This window comes from Aethalodelphis obliquidens, unplaced genomic scaffold (genome assembly GCF_003676395.1).
Source record: "Aethalodelphis obliquidens isolate GAN/ISIS:26980383/991018 unplaced genomic scaffold, ASM367639v1 scaffold26, whole genome shotgun sequence".
In the NCBI taxonomy this organism is placed as follows: Eukaryota; Metazoa; Chordata; class Mammalia; order Artiodactyla; family Delphinidae; genus Aethalodelphis; species Aethalodelphis obliquidens.
In genome coordinates this window covers 14,593,846-14,605,633 of record NW_020837970.1, presented here as the reverse complement: position 1 = coordinate 14,605,633, position 11,788 = coordinate 14,593,846, and the positions used below count along the sequence as shown (strand labels likewise).

The 11,788-nt window shown below is 45.8% G+C and overlaps 1 non-coding gene across 1 annotated transcript; it reads left to right on the top strand.

Moving 5' to 3' along the window:
• The first annotated feature begins 11,681 nt into the window (after nucleotides 1–11,681).
• Nucleotides 11,682–11,788, top strand: LOC113629392 (U6 spliceosomal RNA). The gene has a single exon (XR_003436522.1). It is a non-coding gene; the product is annotated as a U6 spliceosomal RNA (small nuclear RNA).

Below are 11,788 nucleotides of genomic sequence, written 5' to 3'. Positions count from 1 at the left end.
CTAAAAATAGAGCTACCATATGATCCAGCAATCCCACTCCTGGGCATATATCCAGACAAAATTATAATTAGAAAACATACATGCACCCCTATGTTCATAGCAGCACTAATTACAATAGCCAAGACATGGAAACAACCTAAATGTCCATCAACAGGTGAATGGATAAAGAAGGTGTGGTATATATACACAATGGAATATTAGCCATCAAAAAGAATGAAATAATGCCATTTGCAGCAACATGGATGGACCTAGAGATTATCAAACTAAGTGAAGTCAGAAAGAGAAAGACATAGTAGCATCATATCATGCCTGCTATGTTGTTATAGATAATGCTGAATAACCATTTCCCAACTTTTCAAGAAAGATAACTTTTTTTAAGTTACAATCATGACTCTTATACAGAAACAAACTGAACACATTTAAAGATATTCTTTAACTCATTATTAACCAGGGACCCAGGAAGATGCTATAACCAATTCAAAGGCAAAAGTACGGAACAGGCACATTTACAGACACGTTTATAGGAATATTGAGATGAAGGTGTAAATGGAGTCAACACTGGCTTCTTGCACAGTGGGGAAGGAAGTCAACTGAACACCCACTGGACTGAATTTTTGCGGGTCCCTAAACATGTCTGCTGCTAGCTGGACTCATTCACTGTACTGGGAAAGGTTGCGACCCAAGAAAATCACACATAGTTGGATTGCTATTCAAGGAAGAAGGCATCATACAGTCTCAGATATGAATATACCAGATCTAGCTGGCTAGGCTGCTCATGACTGCCAGGAGGAGACACTCACAGATCACTTATAAAAGTGGGGTAGAAAGGAAATCCACGCCATCAAGAGAGTTAAAAAACAATATGGATGGTACAATCCCATTTTATAGTGATGCTAACATATGCTAAAATGTATACAGAAAAATCTACAGGAATATATGCCAAACTCTTAACAGTCTATCTCTGGAAGGGGGAGTGATGAAGGATTTTTCATTACCTATGGATTTGGGGTGTGGTTTTTTTTTTTGCAATACTTGAATTATTTACAATGGACCTGTATTACTTTTATAATTTTTAAAATAAGAAGGAAGACGGCAGTTTACATGCTACACATTAAGACTTTATGGATGCTTTCAGATATTCACTCACGCAATCTTCCTGAATTACTCAAATTACTTAAGTACATATAGACGCCAACCCACTGAAACATAAGTAAAAATCAAGGATTTAAGGAAAGGGCTTCCCTGGTGGCGCAGTGGTTGAAAGTCCGCCTGCCGATGCAGGGGACGTGGGTTCGTGCCCCGGTCTGGGAAGATCCCACATGCCGCGGAGCGGCTGGGCCCGTGAGCCATGGTCCCGGAGCCTGTGCGTCCGGAGCCTGTGCTCCGCAACGGGAGAGGCCACAACAGTGAGAGGCCCGCGTACCGCACAAAAAAAAAGAAAAAAAAAAAGGAAATGCAGTGTGGCTGATTACATTTTTCAAGTTTGACCACACCAACATATGTATGCATGTAATGTGTATGTATGTGTACATGTTCGTGTACATGTATGTATGTATGTGAGCATCCCACTTGTTCATCTTATGTAATGATGTTGACATACTTCCATTCGATCTGGGTGGATCTTTATAACTGTCCCAACCAATAGGATGCAGCAGAAGTGACAATGAATCATTTCTGAGATTAGGTCACCCAATTATCGACAGTACGGCTTCCACCTGGATCTCTCTCTTGGGGGATGCTTGCCCTTGGAACTCAGCCCCTGTATTTCGAAGAAGTGTAGGCTACACAAGAGGCCATGTGTGGAGTTCCGGTTAATAGCCCCAGCCAGGCCCCCAGCTGGGTGACAGCCAGCACCAACCATGGGTGGATGAACAAGGCTTCAGATGATTAAGGCCAAGCTAGAGACTCAAGCTTTTGAGTCTTCCTGCTGAGGCCTCCAACGTCATGGAGGAGAGACAGGCCAACCCTGCCATACCCTGTCTAAGCTCCTGATGCACAGAAACTGCAAGAGATAGTAAATGATTACTGTTTTAAGCCATTAAGGTTTTGGGGAGCAGTACGTGCAGCCACAGTGACTCGAACATGCAGTATAAGCATAGAGAATTCAATATAAATATCATAAACATGGTTAAAATTTGAACAACGAATTCCCATTTCTGAAAAACGAAGACCTATATAGTTTTTAAAAAGAGAGATATGATAATTGAGCCTTTAATGGAGAGGCGTGGAAGTAGGGAGCTGGGAAACGTCTCACCTTACTTTGTAAGGGAAGAAAAAAAATTACAGATTTTTCTTGAATTTGAGAGTTGGAGAAACATGGGTCCAAGAAAGTGTTTTATAATCTGGAAGGTGTTAACAGAATTAAAACAATAAGCTGTACACTTTTCCAAATCACAGAAGATAAAAAACAAATCATACATATCATAGAAGGCAAAAAACAAGAGAAACACAAAAGAGAGAAAGCATAGACCAAAACATGAAAATAAAGCCCAAACATGAAAATGAGACCAAACATGTCAGAATAAATATAAATGCATTATGCTCCTCGACTAAAAGCCAAAGACCCTCCAACTGAGTCAACACAATTTCATTACTACAATGCACCCATATTACTGTATATAAGATATAACTAAATATACACCCTTTCCATCTGTGGCATCTGCACATTAGGCAAACTCGCCTTCCAGACAGACAGCTTGCCAGTTCCACTCAGCTCCCTGTGTCTTTAGTCTCCAGATGGTTGTGGGCTAATGGTAGGGCCCAGGGCAGACAGAAGTGACCACCTCAGGAAGCCATACCTTCGTGATAGGAGGAGCTGCTCAGTGTTCTGGCTGGAACAACCCCGAACAGGGAGTGAGGGTCAAACATTCCCCCTACATGCTTCCTGTCTGAAGGTTCTAGGCCAGATTAGAGGGCAAAGCATTCTCAGGCCACCAACCATGCCATCTCGCCCAGCCCACTGGCACATCATTAGGGAAAACTCCTCCCGGACTCCTGCCAAGCATGTGCACTTTTTCTGAAAGGTTCTGAGTTTTTGTCTTTTCCTATGTCTTAATTAGCTTTCAAATTGGGAAGTTGGGAGATGGTCTATCTAGGAAGGTTTTTTGATGCCATCGTAAGTCTAAAGTCTTATTATCTTAGAAAACGCTTTTTAAAAACTGTCTATGAAACATCAGGTGCTGTGCCACGTGCTCAGAGCACAGTAATGAATAAAGCCTGGTCCCAGCCCTGGAGAGGCGCTCAAGGCCCGGGGAGGGGGCAGGGAGCAAGCAAGTGCACAGCTAACGGAAGGTAGAAGGAAATAAGTGCTAAATATAGGTGCCGCGTGGCAGGGACAGGGAGGAAGGAGCACTTCACGCCGATGGAGGAATGGAGGAGGCTTTATGGAGAGTCTGCAGGGCCTCCCTCTGAGCCCACAACAGTAACTGTAAACGGGGGAAAGTACCCACACGCCCAAAGCACCGTCAGCATTCAGAGCCTGCTCATCCTGGGGCAGCTGAGCCACTTGGAGGGGAAGGCGCCCTCCCCAGGGGCAGGGACGCTGTGACCCTCAGGAAGGACGAGAGGAGGGGGCAGATGAAACGGGTCACATTGGGTTCAGGGGAAAGCAGTGGCCCAGGATGAGGCGTCATCATGCAGGAGACCCCAGCCCCGAGGACTTCAAGGTTTCTGACGTTACCTAAGGTGAAATGTTGCTAACGGTCAGGGGGTGAGTTGTGGGCATTTTCTCAGTCCCAGCTTGGAGGGGAGGCAGAAACGAGAAAGGGGGCTGGTGGGGTCCAGCCCCAGGAAACATGAGTGGGGGTCTCAGCTAAAAGGGGGGGAAGGGGACCAGCATTTATTAAGTCCCTCCTCGGGGCCAGGCACTACAGAGCATTAGCTTATCTAATCTTTGTAACTCTGCAAATACTTACTGAGCACCTACTCTGTGCCAAACACTGTTTTAGGCACTGGGGATACAGTGGTAAACAAAAATTATGCTGTTCGTGAACAAATAAACAAATATTTGACGTAATTTCAGTGATAAATACCTATCACCAGTATTAAGTATTATGAAGAAAAATAAAGGGGAAAAGAATAAAAGGAGGTACCATTGTCAAGAAGTGGTCAGGGAGGCCTCCTGGAGAAGGTAACACCTGAGCAGCGACCCGACCTGGCAAGAGAAAGAGCCTTACAGCATTCAGGGAGGCTTCCCAGTCTAGAGATGAAGAAACAAACCTCAGAGAAGTGCAGTGGCTTTCCCTAGCTTACAAAGCTCCTAAGACTCCTCTAGGGGAAGGTATGCGATTCTAGGCTTAGGTGATGTACTGAGAGCCAGCACCTGACCCTCAGACCCTCCATTCACAGGCAGCTGTAGTTACAGACCCTTAGACCAACCCACTTGGTAAGAAGTCAGCCCATGGGTTCTTTCACTTTATTTCTCCCCCGCCTCCCTCCTCCACCTCCTTCTCCTTCTTGCTTTTACAACATTTCATTATAAATAAACACACAAAGGTTCAATTCAATGACTAATTATAGGAAGAACACCTGAGTAACCAGTGCCCAAGTGAATAAAATACTTAGCTGCCATCCCAGAAGCCTTCACGTGTTCCTTTCCATGTTCTTGTCATTCATGGTAACCCCTTCCTTGCTTTCCGTATCATTGTTTACAATCTATTTTTGCGTCCCTGAACAATAGTTTAGTTTTGCCTAATTTTGAAATTTATAGAAGTGGTAAATTTTGTATGTATTCTTTTTGTCTTACTTCTTTCACTTGATATCATGTTTATAAGATTCATCCACGTGGCCGGGTATACCTGTTTGCTAGAGCTGCCATGCCAAAGAAACACAGACTGGCTGGCTTAAACAAAAGAAATCTTTCTCACAGTTCTAGAGGCTAGAAGTCCAAGATCAAGGTGTCAGCAGGGTTGGTTCGTTCTGAGCAGACCTGAGGGCTCTGCTTCAGGTCTCCTTGGCTTGTCCATAGATGGCTGTCTTCTCCTTGCGTCTTCATATTATCTTCCCTCTGTACGTGTCTGTGTCCAAATTTCCTCTTCCTGTAAGGACATCAGCTATACTGGATGAGGGCCCACCCATATGACCTCATTTTAATTAATTACCTATGTAATTAAATATGGTCACACTCTGAAGTATAGGGGTTAGGGCTTCCACATTTGAATTTGGTAGGGTAGGGGAGCTACAGTTGAGCCTAACTCTGGATGTAACTCTGGTTCACTCATTTTCATCACTGCGTGGTCATCTATTGCATGAATACACCGCAATGTATTTATCCATTCTGCTGTTGATGGGTACTTGAGTTGTTTCCAGTTTGGGGGCCATTACAAATAATGATGCTTTGAATATTCCCTTTATCTGTAACTTGGTGCCAGTGTGCATGAGTTTCTTTAGGGTTTACAACTAGAAGTGGATCAACTGACTCATAGGGTAAGTTTATCTTCAATTTTAGAAGGTATGTGGACAATTTTCCCAAGTGGCTGCACCAATTTCTTCTTAGCCCAGCCACACAGCCTCACATCCCACTGCTCTACTCCTCACCAGCACTTGGTATCATCAGACCTGCCAGGGTTAATGGTGGGGTAGTTTATTTTGCATTTCCCTGATGACTGATGGGGTTGAGTACATTTTCACACTGGCCACCTCTAGCTGCCATTCTGCAAAGTGCCTGTTCAAGTCTTTCACCAGTTTTTCTATTATCTTTTTTTTTTTTTTTTGCTGTACGCGGGCCTCTCACTGTTGTGGCCTCTCCCGTTGCGGAGCACAGGCTCCGGACGCGCAGGCTCAGCGGCCATGGCTCACGGGCCCAGCTACTCCGCGGCATGTGGGATCTTCCTGGACTGGGGCATGAACCCGTGTCCCCTGCATCGGCAGGCGGACTCTCAACCACTGCGCCACCAGGGAAGCCCTCTATTATCTTTTTAATTTTTGAATCTCTTCACTTTCTGCACTCATGGCAATTTTATTTTATTATCGTTTATTTTAAGGGCATAGTATTAACTTTCCCGCCACTTGACCTTGGTCAGTACAATCTGATTCACTCTGAAATTTTTTGATAACTTTTATCTCTGAAAACAAGTGTTAGAGGTTTAATCTCTTTCTTCCCAGAAGCCCCTGGGCTTCCTATGCAAACATTCCAACTCTCCCCCTTCAACTTTCTACCTCCAAATGTGGACAGAGTCTCACCCCAAGTCACAACATCTCCTCCTGCCTGACCTGCTGCTATGCCACCCACACAGGATGTGATAATTGAAGGAGATCATGTGCAACGTCCAGCGTGATCCCTGGAACTCTGTATGCTGGGAGGGACTATTACTTTCCTTCCCCTTCTTGATGCTCTGCAGAAAGGAAAAGCAGCAGCTAAGAGTAACAATTACTGCCACCTGATTGCCAGGTCGTTATGCCAAGGGCTGCTATCTGCCCATTCATTGCCATTCTCTTCCTCTTATTTACAGATTTTATTCAGGGAAGTAACATGCACCCTTTGCCTTTGCTGCCTTCCTGACACCTGGAACTTGGAGCTCCTGCAGCCATCTTGGACCATGAGTTGTTGCCTTAAAGGATAACAGATCTTGCCTGGCTCTGTGACAAAGCGGGGCCATCAGACCAGACTTTGAAAGACAATTTGTTTCATGCCAGAGAGAAATTAGCCTCTGTCATCTTAAAGTCACTGTTATTTGGTTTTCTATTGTATGAGGCACAACCTAATCCTGATACTTAGCGAAAACACATGCTTTCAGTTAATTATAAACATCTGTTTGCTGGAGCTAAGTTTTCCTGCTTCCATTAAAATCATTTTTCTGATCCGTAAATTCTAACATATTTAAATATCCACACTCAAATTTATATTTTTCAAATAGCCCATTGGATAAGTATTTCATACTGATACGAGTAACTGAGACACAGTGTCTTAAGTAGCTATAAAATGAGGTACTCCCTATGATAGCAAGTATTCCTTACTCCCTAAGAAGTTGTCTCGTTTATGACAGCTACATGTAGGTAAATGTCAGGATACTCAGGAGGCAATGAATTCATTCTTTTTGAATGGCATTAGCAGCTAGTATTCACAGAGAACTTCCTGTGCAAGTTAGCCAGGCTGCATCCTGTTCAAAGTGAGGCTCTCAAGCTTGCTTCCTACTGTCCGTGACTGGAACGTGATAAACATACGGGTCACTGTCAGACAGCAGGTTAATGTGTTTGGTCATGGAACCATTATTAAAATGGGGAGTGGTGTACACCCACACACACACACCCCTACACAATAAGGAGGAGGCTGCGTGGGACGTAGGAGCAAACACTGCGGATTCCGACTGTAAGGCCTTACATGGTTCACTTTTTCTGAGCCTCAGTTCCCTCATCTGAAAACGGGGGCTTATCACATGGGTGTATTGTGAGGATTAAATGAGAAAACACATATAAAATGCTGGCATAAAGGAAGCACTCACTAAATGTTAACTAAAGTGGGTTTGTTTTTATTTTGAATCTGTCAACGGGCTAACTGGGGTCAAAGACCAATCTGTCACTTCAGTAGAAGCCCTTACTCCCAACTCCAGCCATGCAAGTCACCCTCCACCCAGGCCCCAGGGCAAGAGTCTGCTGAAGCTGTAACCCTGACAGCCCCAGCGTGGGTTCCAGGGCCCCTCAGCTCCCAAAGGCAACAACACTCCGCATCACCAAATCCTAGAAGAGCTGGGTGTAAGTACAGATTAAGTTTCCATTTTTACTTAAAGATCCTAACTTCTGGACGTTTATTTTGGGGATGACAATGGTGGATTAAGCTACTTTAAGATGTTATAAGTTGAAGTCTTTCCTTCCCTTGGCTGCTAAAGTTTAATTCGGTCTAATTATTTCATATGGCATCAACTATAATGGTTTCATAATTTCTAGTATATTAAGCACTTAATACGTTGTGTCATTTGAAATCACATATTAAATTCAGCAAAGTACATTTTAATGAGAGTTAAGTGGTGTGAAAATATTAACACAATGTGATGGTTCATCTTGGTGCTCACACTTTGTAGGTCTGTCCCTGATGCACAAATGCCTCGCTCACCAGGTAAGGGAAGCACTTAACTGCCTGGGGCTCAGATGGGTGTCTGACCAGACAATATTCCTACCTTTTGCTGTACAGCACTTTACAGTGGGATTTCTCATTGGGCCTCACGACCCTGTAGAGCAAGCAGGGAAATCCTTACTTCCATTTTAGAGATGAGGAAACTGAGGCTCATCCCTGGGACATCACACGACTCTTCTTGGCTCAAAGCCATTGCAGTTTCTCCCCTGCTCCACAGCTGCTATCAGAGTAACCTGGGGGGTGAGTAATGTCTGGACTGGTGCAGCGAGGATTTGGAAGGGGTATCACACTTCTCCAACCCTGTAACCCTACATAGAGAAACTGACAGAGCCACAGAGAAGCTGGTCAGCTCTGTACTTGCACTTGGCAATTCTTTTTGAACACTCTTTCAGAGTACACGAAAATCACAGTGAAGCCTTAAGATAGCAACAACTCAAAATAATATGAATTTGAGGCAGCAAAGAGAGAGATTTGAGAGAGCGCTTCCTAGAACCCTTCAAACTGTATTACCATATTCCTTCTGGGTACAAAGTTAGCACTTGGAGTCAGAGAGATCCGAGAGCAAATTCCACTGTCACTGATTAGCTGCATCACTTTACCTCTCTAGCCTTAGGTTTTCCCCATCAACAAATCAGGAATAATAAACTCCCCTGTGCTTATCTCTCAGAGACATTAAAATGAAACAGTACATCATAAGATCCTGTGCTGATCTTTAAGGGCAGGGACTCATACTAAGCTGAGTGAACAGGAGTTAGTTAGCCTATGTGGTGTCCCTTCCCAGCAAGGTAACTGCAATTTTTTTTTTTTTTTTTACTTTTATTTTTGGCTGCATTGGGTCTTCGTTGCTGTGCTCGGGCTTTCTCTAGTTACGGCGAGCGGGGGCTACTCTTCTCTGTGGTGCGCAGTCTTCTCATTGCAGTGGCTTCTCTTGCTGCGGAGCACGGGCTCTAGAGCACAGGCTCAGTAGCTGTGGCACACGGGCTTAGTTGCTCCAAGGCATGTGGGATCTTCCCGGACCAGGGCTCGAACTGTGTTGCCAGCATTGGCAGGCAGATTCTTAACCACTACATTACCAGGGAAGTCCGTAACTGCAATTTTAACCAGGGCCTTTGGTAACTCAAACCCAAACGACTGAAAACAGTGCCCATAGTAGCTCAGTAAAGGAGGAAAAAAAAAAAAAGACCTATGAAAAAAATTCCATTGTAGCTAAAACAGTCACCGTAGTAGCTAAAAGAAAAAAGGAAACGGAGCCGTCTCATGCTCCCCCCCCCCCCGCCTCCTCCTTGTTGGGCCTTCAGGGCTCAGGAGAAGGCGATGTATGGTTCAGCAGGTCCCAGACCCTAGGTCCACAACAGCCCCTGTGGACTGTTCCTGGGATCCTCTATGCCCCAAGGATGACCACCATGCTGTACTCTTCTAAAGCAGAAAACAAAACCAGTGTTGGATTTTAACATCTTGCTAATTATAGTCTTGAAAAAGTTCATCATTTACCCAGTTACAAAAATCACAGCCAGTCAAAGCTTACATAAATGTTACAGATCGTCAGTAGGGCACTTTCCTCACTTGGCAGAAGATAAAACAGGACCAGAGAGGTCCAGGGAGTTGGTCAAGGTCACAAAGACAGGTGCAGGGAGGAATGGGAACTAAAACTCAGATCTCTCACCTCTATACCACAACTGCTCAATAAGAAAAAACAAACAGAAAACCCACCTGGCTCAAAATAACACAAGCTCAAGTAGACACAAACAGCAAAAAACCTGGTCCATCTCCTGCTGGTTTCCACAGTAAGGCAGTTATGAACCCACAAGATGTACCTGTCACCATGACACGTGTGTGCATCGACTGTGTCGAAAAGGCTCTCCTAAACAAATGAAGAAAAACGTGGATGCTAGTTGAAGATTAGCATCATCTCCCATCAACGCTAATATGCTTTTTAGTTATTTGCAATTCTCTTTTGTAAATCTGAGGGAAACATCATTGCCCAAACTAGCTCTTTTCACTCAATAAAGGCCATATGAGCATTCTGAGGTTTGTGTTTGCTTACCGCTTATTTAGAGAGAAGCCAGATGAGAAGTTGGGCTGCCTGCACCTGATTTCCATTTCACTGAAGACAGGTGAGGGGAGGAGCTCCGAAGTCCCCAAAGGCCAGGCCAGGTGCTCCCTGGCTGAAGCTGAGATGGGTTCACAGTATGGAACCAGACCTCAGCCTGAAGGACCAACTACCTCCACAGCATCGCCTCCCCTGAAGGACTGGGCCAGATGGGTGAAACCGACTCAAGTGACCCCAAGGTCTTCCTCTGCCTGAAACTCTCTGTCCTGTCCTCTCAGGGCTACATCCCTATCATCAAGTGATAACTCAACTGTCCCCTCCCTCCTGTCTACCCACTGAAGTGGGCTTCATTCCCCAGCCATGCTCTATACCGCATGTTCTTTCTAGTCTGTCTCTGCACTGAGAATGCTCCCCCCACTTGCTGGAATGGAAGCTCCATGACCCCTGCTGCCCCAGCGCTCACGTCATAGGTGCTCTACAGTTGGTGAAGAAATGAAGGCAGGAATGAAAGTCTGAGCTGATAAGACCTTGGGAGTATTGCTTAAGAGGAAAAGGGCAGACTACGCTCCTGGTCCCAAATGTTCTCTCTCTCGAGTTCCACTGTGAAGAGGAAAAGATCAGTCTTTGAAACCAGACTTGCATCCAAATCCCAACTTCTTTCACCACTGGCAGGATAATTTTGGCCTTGATAGCTTAACCAACTAGGGGCTCAGTTTTCTAACATGCAAACTGGCGGGGGAGGGCACTGACCAGGTTAGGTGCCTGCCCCAGGACTGGATCAAAGGGTGGTGACCTTTCCCAAACCGCCACCACTCCCGAGTCACTCTATGCAAAGCCTGGGCCCCAAAGAGGACACCCTCCCTCTTCCCCTTGGCTTCAAGTGGCGATGGTCCTGAGAGTCCCGAGGGAAGCAGCGGCAAGTCACGGCCGCTCCTACGCTGGCGCCCACTGTCGCCCCAGCCCAGCCCCTTCCGGTTCACGGTCGGCTGCTCCAGCCCTCGCGGGGGTCACGCGCGGGGGTCACGCACGGGTCTCAGCCCGACCATCGGTTCGCAAGCGTTTCGGGGTACCGGACCGTACTCCTGTGGGGACCTCATTGGCACCACGGGCCCTCGTCCCAAAAAAGCATTCTCGCCCCGCACACGCCGTCACGCCTAGTTGGCGTTCCACAGCGTTGCCAACATTCCCCTCCGCCGCGCTCGTAAGACCCCAGGCCGACCCTTGCGCGCTCAGCCCGGCCGGCGCGGAAGAGGCGCGCGAGCACCGCGCACCACGTGACCGAGCGTGTCTCCCGGCGCCGTCCGCTAGGCGCGCACAGGTCGGGCGGGCAGAGGGCCAATTTCCCATGGTCCCTTCATTTGCATATAGAATGTAAGAAGGTTATGGAGACTATTAAATTTAATTTGGCCGTAATTACAAAGACATGAGAGTTGTGTGATACAAAAGGTCAAGACGTCTTGTATACTGTGAAATTTTTTAAAAAAGGGCCACAGTGTAATCACCATAATCGTAAAAGTTTTTATATTCTTAGCTTTATTAACGTCGCGAGAAGCAAGTACTACTGTGCTCGCTTCGGCAGCACATATACTAAAATTGGAACGATACAGAGAAGATTAGCATGGCCCCTGCGCAAGGATGACACGCAAATTCGTGAAGCGTTCCATATTTTT